Raw genomic sequence first — 15,640 nt, 5'->3', positions numbered from 1 at the left:
GGCACTACATATCCCAGCAGTAATCCCCTAGCACTGAACTCCCACCATGATCAGGCACTACATATCCCAGCAGTAATCCTCTAGCACTGAGCTCCCACCATGATCAGGCACTACATATCCCAGCAGGCCACTGCTCCCTCACACTGCGCTACAGGATGGCTGTCTCCAAACCATGGTTGCTTAACAACTAGAAACATGGCGGCTGCCAGCCGCACGTCACATGACCTGTACCCGCTCTGCTTCAGGTTATGCGTGAGCTCACCTTCTGTCCCCGCCTCCTCAGGCTCTTAACCAATGAGAGTGAGGGAAGGGCGCAGGGACCGAGAATTGAGGAATGTGATTGGCACCGGTATGTGGAGGGGCGTGGTCACAGGGAGGGGCTGCTGTGCGGCTGGAGGTGCAGGTTAGTGTCAGGTTGGAGAAGACGGGAGCCGGAGCTGAGGAGGTGAGAGCGGGAGAGGAGCGGGGAAGGACCGGGATAGGAGGGGGGAGGCCGGGCCTGAGGGCTGCGGGAACGGCGGCTAATACTGCGGTTATCATCTGCCTCATTATATCACACCTGTCACTATATACTGTATTATTATATACCCCGTCCTGTGTATTACACCTGTCACTATATACTGTTATTATATACCCCGTCCTGTGTATTACACCTGTCACTATATACTGTGTTATTATATACCCCGTCCTGTGTATTACACCTGTCACTATATACTGTGTTATTATATACCCCGTCCTGTGTATTACACCTGTCACTATATACTGTGTTATTATATACCCCGTCCTGTGTATTACACCTGTCACTATATACTGTTATTATATACCCCGTCCTGTGTATTACACCTGTCACTATATACTGTTATTATATACCCCGTCCTGTGTATTACACCTGTCACTATATACTGTGTTATTATATACCCCGTCCTGTGTATTACACCTGTCACTATATACTGTATTATTATATACCCCGTCCTGTGTATTACACCTGTCACTATATACTGTATTATTATATACCCCGTCCTGTGTATTACACCTGTCACTATATACTGTATTATTATATACCCCGTCCTGTGTATTACACCTGTCACTATATACTGTATTATTATATACCCCGTCCTGTGTATTACACCTGTCACTATATACTGTATTATTATATACCCCGTCCTGTGTATTACACCTGTCACTATATACTGTATTATTATATACCCCGTCCTGTGTATTACACCTGTCACTATATACTGTTATTATATACCCCGTCCTGTGTATTACACCTGTCACTATATACTGTTATTATATACCCCGTCCTGTGTATTACACCTGTCACTATATACTGTTATTATATACCCCGTCCTGTGTATTACACCTGTCACTATATACTGTATTATTATATACCCCGTCCTGTGTATTACACCTGTCACTATATACTGTTATACCCCGTCCTGTGTATTACACCTGTCACTATATACTGTTATTATATACCCCGTCCTGTGTATTACACCTGTCACTATATACTGTATTATTATATACCCCGTCCTGTGTATTACACCTGTCACTATATACTGTTATTATATACCCCGTCCTGTGTATTACACCTGTCACTATATACTGTTATTATATACCCCGTCCTGTGTATTACACCTGTCACTATATACTGTATTATTATATACCCCGTCCTGTGTATTACACCTGTCACTATATACTGTATTATTATATACCCCGTCCTGTGTATTACACCTGTCACTATATACTGTATTATTATATACCCCGTCCTGTGTATTACACCTGTCACTATATACTGTATTATTATATACCCCGTCCTGTGTATTACACCTGTCACTATATACTGTATTATTATATACCCCGTCCTGTGTATTACACCTGTCACTATATACTGTAATTATATACCCCGTCCTGTGTATTACACCTGTCACTATATACTGTTATTATATACTATGTCCTGTGTATTACACCTGTCACTATATACTGTTATTATATACCCCGTCCTGTGTATTACACCTGTCACTATATACTGTATTATTATATACCCCGTCCTGTGTATTACACCTGTCACTATATACTGTTATTATATACCATGTCCTGTGTATTACACCTGTCACTATATACTGTTATTATATACCCCGTCCTGTGTATTACACCTGTCACTATATACTGTATTATTATATACCCCGTCCTGTGTATTACACCTGTCACTATATACTGTATTATTATATACCCCGTCCTGTGTATTACACCTGTCACTATATACTGTTATTATATACCCCGTCCTGTGTATTACACCTGTCACTATATACTGTTATTATATACCCCGTCCTGTGTATTACACCTGTCACTATATACTGTGTTATTATATACCCCGTCCTGTGTATTACACCTGTCACTATATACTGTGTTATTATATACCCCGTCCTGTGTATTACACCTGTCACTATATACTGTATTATTATATACCCCGTCCTGTGTATTACACCTGTCACTATATACTGTATTATTATATACCCCGTCCTGTGTATTACACCTGTCACTATATACTGTATTATTATATACCCCGTCCTGTGTATTACACCTGTCACTATATACTGTTATTATATACCCCGTCCTGTGTATTACACCTGTCACTATATACTGTATTATTAAATACTATGTCCTGTGTATTACACCTGTCACTATATACTGTGTTATTATATACCCCGTCCTGTGTATTACACCTGTCACTATATACTGTTATTGTATACCCCGTCCTGTGTATTACACCTGTCACTATATACTGTATTATTATATACCCCGTCCTGTGTATTACACCTGTCACTATATACAGTATTATTATATACCCTGTCCTGTGTATTACACCTGTCACTATATACTGTATTATTTCATACCTTGTCCTGTATATTACACCTGTCACTATATACTGTATTATTTTATACCCCGTCCTGTGTATTACACCTGTCACTATATACTGTATTATTATATACCCCGTCCTGTGTATTACACCTGTCACTATATACAGTATTATTATATACCCTGTCCTGTGTATTACGCCTGTCATTATATACTGTATTATTTCATACCTTGTCCTGTATATTACACCTGTCACTATATACTGTATTATTTTATACCCCGTCCTGTGTATTACATCTGTCACTATATACTGTATTATTATATACCCTGTCCTGTGTATTACACCTGTCACTATATACTGTATTATTTCATACCTTGTCCTGTATATTACACCTGTCACTATATACAGTATTATATTATATACTATGTCCTGTGTATTACACCTGTCACTATATACTGTTATTGTATACCCCGTCCTGTGTATTACACCTGTCACTATATACTGTATTATTATATACCCCGTCCTGTGTATTACACCTGTCACTATATACTGTATTATTATATACCCTGTCCTGTGTATTACACCTGTCACTATATACTGTATTATTATATACCCTGTCCTGTGTATTACACCTGTCACTATATACTGTGTTATTTTATACCCCCGTCCTGTGTATTACACCTGTCACTATATACAGTATTATGTTATACCCTGTCCTGTGTATTACACCTGTCACTATATACTGTATTATTTCATACCCTGTCCTGTATATTACACCTGTCACTATATACAGTATTATATTATACCCATCCTGTGTATTACACCTGTCAGTATAAATTTTATACTGTGTTCTAAATAACCTCTGTCTGTTTGTACTTTTATTTTATTTTTTTGCTGTATTACTTATCCCTGTGTATTACATCTACCGTATGTCTTATTTATTACTTCTTTCCCTGTGTATTACTATACACATTAGCATATGCCGGTCCATGTGGATTATCTCCCCATCCGGTGGGTTACAGCAGTCCCTACATATATGATCTCTTATCCTGTGTCATTTTATGGTCGTCCTTTTATATTACACCTGTCTGTGTATTATATTCTTATCCTGTGTATTATTCATGCTGTGAGGACAGAACACAATATGCAGTATATCCTGTATATACCTGTCTGTATATTATATTCTTATCCTGTGTATTATTCATGCTGTGAGGACAGAACCCAATATGCAGTATATCCTGTATATACCTGTCTGTGTATTATATTCTTATCCTGTGTATTATTCATGCTGTGAGGACAGAACACAATATGCCGTATATACTGTATATACCTGTCTGGTGTATTATTATATTCTTATGCTGTGAGGACAGAACACAATATGCAGTATATACTGTATATACCTGTCTGTATATTATATTCTTATCCTGTGTATTATTCATGCTGTGAGGACAGAACACAATATGCAGTATATACTGTATATACCTGTCTGGTGTAGATATAGCCCCATCCTGCATGCACTATTTCTTCTGTCACAAAATACTGGGTTAAAATGGCTATTAGAAAAATCCAAAAATTCCAACGCTGAATTCCTTTTTGCTTGAAGAAAGAACATGTTCATCCTTCAAGAGGAATCCACAAGCAGAAACCAATAGAAGTCAATGGTAAAAAAAAATTCTGCCCGACATCGTTTTCAAGCGGAATTCAGAAAAGATTAAAAAGTCACTATACAGTGGGGATGAAAAGTTTGGGCACCCCAGGTAAAAATTTGTATTAATCTGCATAAAGAAGCCAAGGGAAGATGGAAAAATCTCCAAAAGGCATCAAATTACAGATTAGACATTCTTATAATATGTCAACAAAAGTTACATTTTATTTCCATCATTTACACTTTCAAAATAACAGAAAACAAAAAAATTGCGTCTGCAAAAGTTTGTGCCCCCTGCAGAATTTATAGCATGCACTGCCCCCTTTGCAAAGCTGAGACCTGTCAGTGTCATGGATTGTTCTCAATCATCATCTGGGAAGACCAGGTGAAGTCAATCTCAAAGGTGTTAAATGCCCAGACTCGCCTGAGCTTGCCCCAACAATCAGCACCATGGGTTCTTCTAAACAGTTGTCTAGAAATCTGAAACTGAAACTAGTTGACGCTCACAAAGCTGGAGAAGGCTATAAGAAGATAGCAAAACGTTTTCAGATGTCAATATCCTCTGTTCGGAATGTAATTAAGGAATGGCAATCATCAGGAACAGTGGAAGTTAAAGCAAGATCTGGAAGACCAAGAAAAATATCAGACAGAACAGTTCGCAGGATTGTGAGAAAAACAATTCAAAACCCACGTTTGACTGCACAATCCCTCCAGAAAGATCTGGCAGACACTGGATTTGTGGTTCACTATTCCACTATAAAGAGATACTTGTACAAATATGGTCTTCATGGAAGAGTCATCAGAAGAAAACCTCTTCTACGTCCTCACCACAAAAATCAGCATTTGAACTTTGCAAATGAACATATAGACAAGCCTGATGCATTTTGGAAACAAGTTCTGTGGACCAATGAGGTTAAAATTGAATTTTTTGGCCGGAATGAGCAAAGGTATGTTTGGGGAAGAAGGGGAACAGAATTTAATGAAAAGAACCTCTGTCCAACTGTTAAGCATGTGGGTGGATCAATCATGCTTTGGGGTTGTATTGCAGCCAGTGGCACAGGGAACATCTCACGAGTAGAAGGAAAAATGGATTCAATAAAATTTCAGCAAATTTTGGATGCTAACTTGATGCCATCTGTGAAAAAGCTGAAGTTAAAGAGAGGATGGCTTCTACAAATGGTTAATGATCCTAAACACACCTCGAAATCCACAGGGATTACATCAAGAGGCGTAAACTGAAGGTTTTGCCATGGTCTTCACAATCTCCTGACCTCAACATAATTGTAAATCTATGGACAGACCTTAAAAGAGCAGTGTGTGACAGACAGCCCAGAAATCTCCAAGAACTTGAAGACTTTTGTAAGGAAGAATGGGCAAAGATACCTCAAACAAGAACTGGAAGACTCTTGGCTGCTACAAAGCGTTTACAAGCTGTGATACTTGCCTAAGGGGCAGTACATGCAATAAACTCTGCAGGGGGCACAAACTTTTGCAGACGCCATTTTTTTGTTTTCTGTTATTATGAAAGTGAAAGTGATGGAAATAAAATGTAACTTTTTGTGACATATTATAAGAATGTCTAATCTGTAATTTGATGCCTTTTGGAGATTTTTCCATCTTTCCTTGGCTTCTTTATGCACATTAATACAAATTTTTACCTGGGGTGCCCAAACTTTTGATCCCCACTGTATACAATGTATCCAGAAAGTCTTCACCCCCGGTTACTTCTGTCACATCTTGTTCTGTTGCTTCTTGTGTTCCCCATCATTCTGCCCTCAATCCAACAAAGTGATCACAGAATGTTACAAATCTTCATAATTTGTTGAAAAGTAAATTCTTTTGGATTGATCTCGGGCCATGAGTTGCGCAGTGTTGTGGATCTGTCCTGTCCGGCTCTCCCAGGTGAATGCGTCTTCCTTAACATTATACAGCAGAGCAATGGTCAGTGCACAGTGCTCTCTACTGCTCCCTTATTTACAGGAGCGATGACGACATGCAACAAATTCTGTCCCTATGATGTCATCAGACTGCAGTGGGGACAGCTTCACGTACAGTTATAGTGTCAGCAATTCTATAGATAGAGCAGCTGTAATATATATCACTCACCGCAACCACCTGAGGAAAGATACGGCCGGTCAACCTTATAAGAGGATATAGTGATATCATCACATATGATGTCATATATAGAGGTTATAAGAGGAGCGGCTGATATCAGTCACATATGATGTAATATATAGAGGTTATATCAGTACTGGAGCGTTATAAGAGGAGCGGCTGATATCACATATGATGTAATATATAGAGGTTATATCAGTACTGGAGCGTTATAAGAGGAGCGGATGATATCACATATGATGTAATATATAGAGGTTATATCAGTACTGGAGCGTTATAAGAGGAGCGGCTGATATCACATATGATGTAATATATAGAGGTTATATCAGTACTGGAGCGTTATAAGAGGAGCAGCTGATATCATCACATATGATGTAATATATAGAGGTTATATCAGTACTGGAGTGTTATAAGAGGAGCGGCTGATATCACACATGATGTAATATATAGAGGTTATAAGAGGAGCGGCTGATATCAGTCACATATGATGTAATATATAGAGGTTATATCAGTACTGGAGTGTTATAAGAGGAGCGGCTGATATCATCACATATGATGTAATATATAGAGGTTATATCAGTACTGGAGTGTTATAAGAGGAGCGGCTGATATCACACATGATGTAATATATAGAGGTTATAAGAGGAGCGGCTGATATCAGTCACATATGATGTAATATATAGAGGTTATATCAGTACTGGAGTGTTATAAGAGGAGCGGCTGATATCATCACATATGATGTAATATATAGAGGTTATAAGAGGAGCGGCTGATATGTCACATATGATGTAATATATAGAGGTTATATCAGTACTGGAGCGTTATAAGAGGAGCGGCTGATATCACACATGATGTAATATATAGAGGTTATAAGAGGAGCGGCTGATATCAGTCACATATGATGTAATATATAGAGGTTATATCAGAACTGGAGCGTTATAAGAGGAGCGGCTGATATCACATATGATGTAATATATAGAGATTATATCAGTACTGGAGCGTTATAAGAGGTGCGGCTGATATCATCACATATGATGTAATATAACGCTCCAGTACTGATATAACCTCTATATAAGAGGTGCGGCTGATATAATCACATATGATGTAATATATAGATATTATATCAGTACTGGAGCGTTATAAGAGGAGCTGCTGATATCAGTCACATATGATGTAATATATAGAGGTTATATCAGTACTGGAGCGTTATAAGAGGAGCGGCTGATATCACATATGATGTAATATATAGAGGTTATATCAGTACTGGAGCGTTATAAGAGGAGCGGATGATATCAGTCACATATGATGTAATATATAGAGGTTATATCAGTACTGGAGCGTTATAAGAGGAGCGGATGATATCAGTCACATATGATGTAATATATAGAGGTTATATCAGTACTGGAGCGTTATAAGAGGAGCGGCTGATATCACATATGATATAATATATAGAGGTTATATCAGTACTGGAGCGTTATAAGAGGAGCGGCTGATATCATCACATATGATGTAATATATAGAGGTTATATCAGTACTGGAGCGTTATAAGAGGAGCGGATGATATCAGTCACATATGATGTAATATATAGAGGTTATATCAGTACTGGAGCGTTATAAGAGGAGCGGCTGATATCACATATGATGTAATATATAGAGGTTATATCAGTACTGGAGCGTTATAAGAGGAGCGGCTGATATCACATATGATGTAATATATAGAGGTTATATCAGTACTGGAGTGTTATAAGAGGAGCGGCTGATATCACATATGATGTAATATATAGATATTATATCAGTACTGGAGCGTTATAAGAGGAGCGGATGATATCACATGATGTAATATATAGAGGTTATATCAGTACTGGAGTGTTATAAGAGGAGCGGCTGATATCACATATGATGTAATATATAGAGGTTATATCAGTACTGGAGCGTTATAAGAGGAGCGGCTGATATCATCACATATGATGTAATATATAGAGGTTATATCAGTACTGGAGCGTTATAAGAGGAGCGGCTGATATCACATATGATGTAATATATAGAGATTATATCAGTACTGGAGCGTTATAAGAGGAGCGGCTGATATCACATATGATGTAATATATAGAGGTTATATCAGTACTGGAGCGTTATAAGAGGAGCGGATGATATCATCACATATAAAGATTGTTCTCAGCACTCGGGGGGGGGGGGGGGGTCATGTGATGTGTGGATCATGGAGGGAACTGCACTTCTTGCCACCCATCTCATTGATAAGCAATACATACATGGCTGATAACAGGGAGCACTAGATTGTATCCCATTGCCCTGCCGGCCTAGAGAAAAATTCTGAAAACCATTTTTTTTCCATTTCTTTCTAAAGATGTGTTTTGGGCTTTTTTTATGGAAAAATTGAGAAACAAAAAGGAGTATGGAATATGTTTTATGATGATAAATAACCTGTATATAACACTGTGTTCACACTACAGAACATCAAGACCTTCATAAAAGACTTCTGAGAATCTTTACATGTTCTTCAGTCTGACCTGAGAATATCATTATTTCTAGATGAGCAATTCACAACTCTGCCTCTAGGGGCGCTGCAGGGAAAAGGTCTCAGTTTAGTTTGGTTGTGGCTGAACTCCATATTCTGGTATTACAGTAGCTGATGTTCCTGTTCTCAGATTGGCTCAACTGGTTCCAGAAAGTTAAACAATTTGCAAATTACTTCTATTAAAAAATCTTAATCCTTCCAGTAATTATCAGCTGCTGTATGCTCCACGGGAAGTTGTGTAGACCTTTCCAGCCTGACCACAGTGCTCTCGGCTGACACCTCTGTCCATGTCAGAAACTGTCCAGAGTAGGAGCAAATCCCGATAGCAAATCCCTCCTGCTCTGGACAGTTCCTGACACAGACAGATGGCAGCAGAGAGCACTGTGGTCACACAGGAAAGAACTACACAACTTCCTGTGGAGCATACAGCAGCTGATAAGTACTGGAAGGATTAAGATATTTTAATAGAAGTTATTTACAAATCTGTTTAACTTTCTGGCACCAGTTGATTTGAAAGAGAGAAAAAAAAAGTTTTCTTCCGTCTGAGTACCCCTTTAATGGACATATATACAGTGGTCCCTCAACATATGATATTAATTGGTTCCAGGAGAACCATCATATGTTGAAACCATCATATGTCGAGTACATATGTCTATGTATAAATGGTAATTGGTTCTGGGGCCTCGGAACCATTGTATGTTGAATACATTTCTCTATGGGAAACTGCTGATTGGTTCTGGGATGACCATTGTATGTGGAGTGTATGGGGAGTGTTTAACAAACCAGGGTGCCTCCAGCTGTTGCATAACTACAACTCCCAGCATGCATGTACAGCCATTGACTGTCTGGGCATGCTGAGAGTTATAGTTTTGCAACAGCTGGAGGCACACTGATAGGGAAACATTGATGTATGGGGTGTATAGTGTGTATATGTATTGTATGTGATGTGTGACATTGTATACAGGACTGTACAGTTCTTTATATACCTTCAGGGGGGACAGAATGTCCTCCATTACCATCCTGCCGACTACAGCTCTATAGGAAAGGAAGGGGAGGGCAGCCAGCAGCTCATTGGATGCCTGCAGCAAGATGCAGCAGGCTATTGGCTATGGCTGCACTGGGGGCGGGGCTTACACGGAGCTCACAGTGGAAGCCTGTATGAGTTAGCAGGACAGCATGTGAGTGACAGGAGGCAGAACGGGGCACACGGGGGACATTATACAACTATCTGTCATTTGGTGAAGTTGTCAGCGCTGTCAGATAGGTGTTTGTACGATGGACCCGACACACAGCAGCATCATATTTCGAGGCTGCCTTCAACATACGATGGGCTCTGAGAGGCCATCATATGTTGAAATGATCATATGTCGGGGCCATCGTAAGTCGGGGGGTCACTGTATATATATCTATCTTGCTCCTACTAATGGTCTCCCATCACAGATAATGTCCCCCCCCCCCCCATCATCACAGGTAATCGTCTATTCTTAATAACAGCTAATGGTCTCCCCCCCCCCATCATAGCTATAGCTAATGTTGTCTACTCCATGACAGCTAATTGCTAATGTTCCCCTCCAATTGCAGCTATGTGGTCTGCCCCCCATCACAGCCACAGATAATGTGTTCGACCCCTCCATCAGCGATAACGTTCTCGCCCCCCCTCCATCAGCGATAACGTTCTCGCCCCCCCTCCATCACCGATAACGTTCTCGCCCCCTCCATCACAGATAACGTTCTCGCCCCCCTCCATCACGATAACGTTCTCGCCCCCCTCCATCACGATAACGTTCTCGCCCCCCTCCATCACGATAACGTTCTCGCCCCCCTCCATCACGATAACGTTCTCGCCCCCCTCCATCACGATAACGTTCTCGCCCCCCTCCATCACGATAACGTTCTCGCCCCCCTCCATCACGATAACGTTCTCGCCCCCTTCCATCACGATAACGTTCTCGCCCCCTTCCATCACAGATAATGTTCTCGCCCCCCTCCATCACAGATAATGTTCTCGCCCCCCTCCATCACCGATAACGTTCTCGCCCCCTTCCATCACGATAACGTTCTCGCCCCCTTCCATCACGATAACGTTCTCGCCCCCTTCCATCACGATAACGTTCTCGCCCCCTTCCATCACCGATAACGTTCTCGCCCCCTTCCATCACCGATAACGTTCTCGCCCCCTTCCATCACCGATAACGTTCTCGCCCCCTTCCATCACCGATAACGTTCTCGCCCCCTTCCATCACCGATAACGTTCTCGCCCCCTTCCATCACCGATAACGTTCTCGCCCCCTTCCATCACCGATAACGTTCTCGCCCCCCTCCATCACCGATAACGTTCTCGCCCCCCCTCCATCACGATAACGTTCTCGCCCCCCTCCATCACGATAACGTTCTCGCCCCCCTCCATCACGATAACGTTCTCGCCCCCCTCCATCACCGATAACGTTCTCGCCCCCTTCCATCACCGATAACGTTCTCGCCCCCCTCCATCACGATAACGTTCTCGCCCCCCTCCATCACAGATAATGTTCTCGCCCCCTTCCATCACGATAACGTTCTCGCCCCCTTCCATCACCGATAACGTTCTCGCCCCCCTCCATCACCGAGAACGTTCTCGTCCCCCCCCCCCCCCAATATCACTGATAATGGACTATTTGCCTATTTTCCTCCTTTCGGTAAAATGGTCAGAACAATAGCGCATTGATTTTTTTTAAATGTTATTCTAAATAAAATGGCTTCATAATTTCTGAAAGTTTTACATCTGTTTCTTTTGCGTTACTTTGGCTCTCGGAGTGTTCAGTCCTGAGTCTGGGATATACTAGGTTCATATCCTGGCTGGGAAGAGGTTAATGCTCCACAGAGGCCGCGGATCAGGCGGCTGCTTCTCCTGACAGTGAAACTAATTGCAGTGCAGTGAAACTAGCCCATCCCTGCCCGTCCTGATAGTGTCATCTGCAGAGCATTCCTCTGGGTGCAGTCACCTCCACCATGGATCGCCAGATCTAGGCCAATAACATCCCTGCCTGTCCTGATAGTGTCATCTGCAGAGCATTCCTCTGGGTGCAGTCACCTCCACCATGGATCGCCAGATCTAGGCCAATAACATCCCTGCCTGTCCTGATAGTGTCATCTGCAGAGCATTCCTCTGGGTGCAGTCACCTCCACCATGGATCACCAGATCTAGGCCAATAACATCCCTGCCCGTCCTGATAGTGTCATCTGCAGAGCATTCCTCTGGGTGCAGTCACCTCCACCATGGATCGCCAGATCTAGGCCAATAACATCCCTGCCTGTCCTGATAGTGTCATCTGCAGAGCATTCCTCTGGGTGCAGTCACCTCCACCATGGATCACCAGATCTAGGCCAATAACATCCCTGCCCGTCCTGATAGTGTCATCTGCAGAGCATTCCTCTGGGTGCAGTCACCTCCACCATGGATCACCAGATCTAGGCCAATAACATCCCGTCTGTCCTGATAGTGTCATCTGCAGAGCATTCCTCTGGGTGCAGTCACCTCCACCATGGATCACCAGATCTAGGCCAATAACATCCCGTCTGTCCTGATAGTGTCATCTGCAGAGCATTCCTCTGGGTGCAGTCACCTCCACCATGGATCACCAGATCTAGGCCAATAACATCCCGTCTGTCCTGATAGTGTCATCTGCAGAGCATTCCTCTGGGTGCAGTCACCTCCACCATGGATCGCCAGATCTAGGCCAATAACATCCCGTCTGTCCTGTTCACTGCTGATGGTCACGTGTTCTCCTGGGGACACTTACCTGTGCACTGGGCCATTGCTTCTTACCTTTTTTTTTTGCTCGTTGCCCTCACTTCAGACCCCCGGCAGGTGATTGTGGGCTCAGGGTGATGTCCTGCTCTTATTGTACAGTGATCCCTTAACTTACAATGGACTCAACATACAATAGTTTCAACATACAATGGTCTTTTCTGGACCATTGTAACTTGAAACCAGACTCAACATACAATGCTCCGGACAGTCCAGATCTGTGAAACGTGTCACAACTGGAGGAACTGACCAATAAGAATGGGCATTTTACTGGTAAATCACCTGTATTACTGAAGTACAAGCACTGACTGGTGTCTGGTAGCGCCCCCTACAGTACAGGGAGGAACTACAAGTTCTGTACTACTCCTTACCTGTGCCAGGGTTAGTGGCTCCATTTGGGACACTGTGTGTACTGTATAGGACCCTGAAGAAGCTCCTGTCCTCTACATAAACCATTGTTTCCCAACCAGGGTGCCCCCAAGCTGTTGCAAAACTAAAACTCCCGTTGTAGTTTTGCAACAGCTGGAGGCACCCTGGTTAGGAAACACTGACACAGTGATTACAGCTCCCAGCAGATCTTTCTTACTTTTATATGTAAGGACTTGCTTTATTATCTACTTTATTTTCTTTAAAGGAGTAGTCCAGTGGTGACCCAGTGGTGAGCAACTTATCCCATATCCTAAGGATAGGGGATAAGTTTGAGATCGTGGGGGGTCTGACTGCTGGGGCCCCCTGCGATCTCCTGTACGGAGCCCCGACAGCCCACGGGAAGGGGGCGTGTCGACCTCCGCACGAAGCGGCGGCCAACACGCCCCCTCAATACAACTCTATGGCAGAGCTGAAGCGCTGCCTTCGGCAATCTCCGGCTCTGCCATAGAGATGTATTGAAGGGGCGTGTCGGCCGCCGCATCGTGCGGGGGTCGACACCCGCTATCTGGCCGGAAAGCCGGGGCCCCGTACAGAGAGATCACAGGGGGCCCCAGCGGTCGGACCCCCCGCGATCTCAAACTTAAGGATAGGGGATACGTTTTTCACCACTGGACTACCCCTTTAATCCTCACTTTTTCCTATTTTTGGATGACATTTTGGGGCTTCAGAACCAATTACCAGGTTTCCATAGAGTTCTGGTTTCAACATACAATGGTCGTCCTGGAACCAATTAATATTGTAACTTGAGGGCCCACTTTTAGACCAGTGATGGCGAACCTTTTTGAGCCCGAGTGCCCAAACCGTAATGCACGCCAACTTTTGCACGCCAAGTGCCAGCACAGCAATTAAATCAAAATACTGAGGTTTAAGTTAAGAAAAAACAACGCATACAGTTCCCATAACTAATTAACATCTTTTGTTTTAACCCCTTAAGGACTCAGCGTTTTCCGTTTTTGCATTTAAATTTTTTTCCTCATAACATTCTAAAAATCATATTGCTTTCAATTTTGCACATAAAATTCCATATGATGGCTTATTTTTTGCGCCACCAATTCTACTTTGCAGTGACATTATTTTACAAAAAAAATCCACGGCGAAACGGAAAAAAAAATTCATTGTGCGACAAAATTGAAGAAAAAATGTCATTTTGTAACTTTTGGGGGCTTCTGTTTCTACGTAGTACATTTTTCGGTAAAAATGACCCCTTCTCTTTATTCTGTAGATCCATACGAATAAAATGATCCCCTACTTATATAGGTTTGATTTTGTCGTACTTCTGAAAAAAATCATTAATCATTTATACGTTAAAAATTGTCATCTTCTGACCCCTATAACTTTTATTTTTCCGTGTATGGGGCGGTATGAGGGCTCATTTTTTGCGCAGTGTTCTGAAGTTTTTATCGGTACCATTTTTGTATTAATAGGACTTTTTGATCGCTTTTTATTAAATTTTTTTATGATATAAAAAGTGACCAAAAACACGCTATTTTGGACTTTGGAATTTTTTTTGCACGTACGCCATTGACCGTGCGGTTTAACCAACTATATATTTTTATAGTTCATACATTTATGCACGCAGCGATACCACATGTTTATTTTTATTTACATTTTTTTTGTTTTGTTTTTATGGGAAAAGGGGGGTGATTCAAACTTTTATTAGGGAAGGGGTTAAATGCCCTTTATTAACTTTTTTTTTTTTTTTTTGCAGTGTTATAGCTCCCATAGGGGGCTATAACACTGCACACACTGATCATTGTTATCCCATAGGGGGCTATAACACTGCACACACTGATCATTGTTATCCCATAGGGGGCTATAACACTGCACACACTGATCTTTTACCCTGATCACTGCAAAGCCATAGCTTTGCAGGGATCAGTGTAATAGGGGGTTGATTTCTCAAGCCTGTAGCTCAGGCTTTGAGCAATCAAACGCCGATCGGACGCGACGGAGCAAGGTAAGTGCTATCATAAGTCCCTGGGGGACTATATAATTATACACGCACGCGCTGCAGGGACAAGATATATACCCCCCCAGCGATTCTATATATCATACCCCCACCACAGTGCTTCTATTTGAAAACCCCACCGGGAGCCCTGAATGGCTCCTCATTACCGGCCATTAAGGGCTTCCAGCGGGGAATTTAAAAATGAAAGTACAGTAAATACATTGTACATCGCAGGGGAGCGCAGCATGCCGCCCTCTCCCCTGTTTAATAACTTCTAATTGCATCGGGTCTCACTTCTGATGAGATGCGATCAATCCCTC

General features: G+C 42.1%; 1 protein-coding gene across 2 annotated transcripts in view; it reads left to right on the top strand.

Annotated features, from left to right (window-relative positions):
* The first annotated feature begins 402 nt into the window (after positions 1–402).
* The window catches only part of CGN (cingulin), a 36,931-nt gene continuing 21,693 nt past the window's right edge, over positions 403–15,640 (top strand). For both annotated transcript variants that reach the window (XM_056546004.1, XM_056546002.1), the window contains exon 1: positions 403–445. The gene's annotated coding sequence lies outside the window, so the exon portion shown is untranslated. The remainder of the gene's footprint in view (positions 446–15,640) is intronic.

The sequence above is a fragment of the Hyla sarda genome, chromosome 11 (genome assembly GCF_029499605.1).
Source record: "Hyla sarda isolate aHylSar1 chromosome 11, aHylSar1.hap1, whole genome shotgun sequence".
Lineage (NCBI taxonomy): Eukaryota > Metazoa > Chordata > Amphibia > Anura > Hylidae > Hyla > Hyla sarda.
This window is presented reverse-complemented; position numbering and strand designations above follow the sequence as displayed.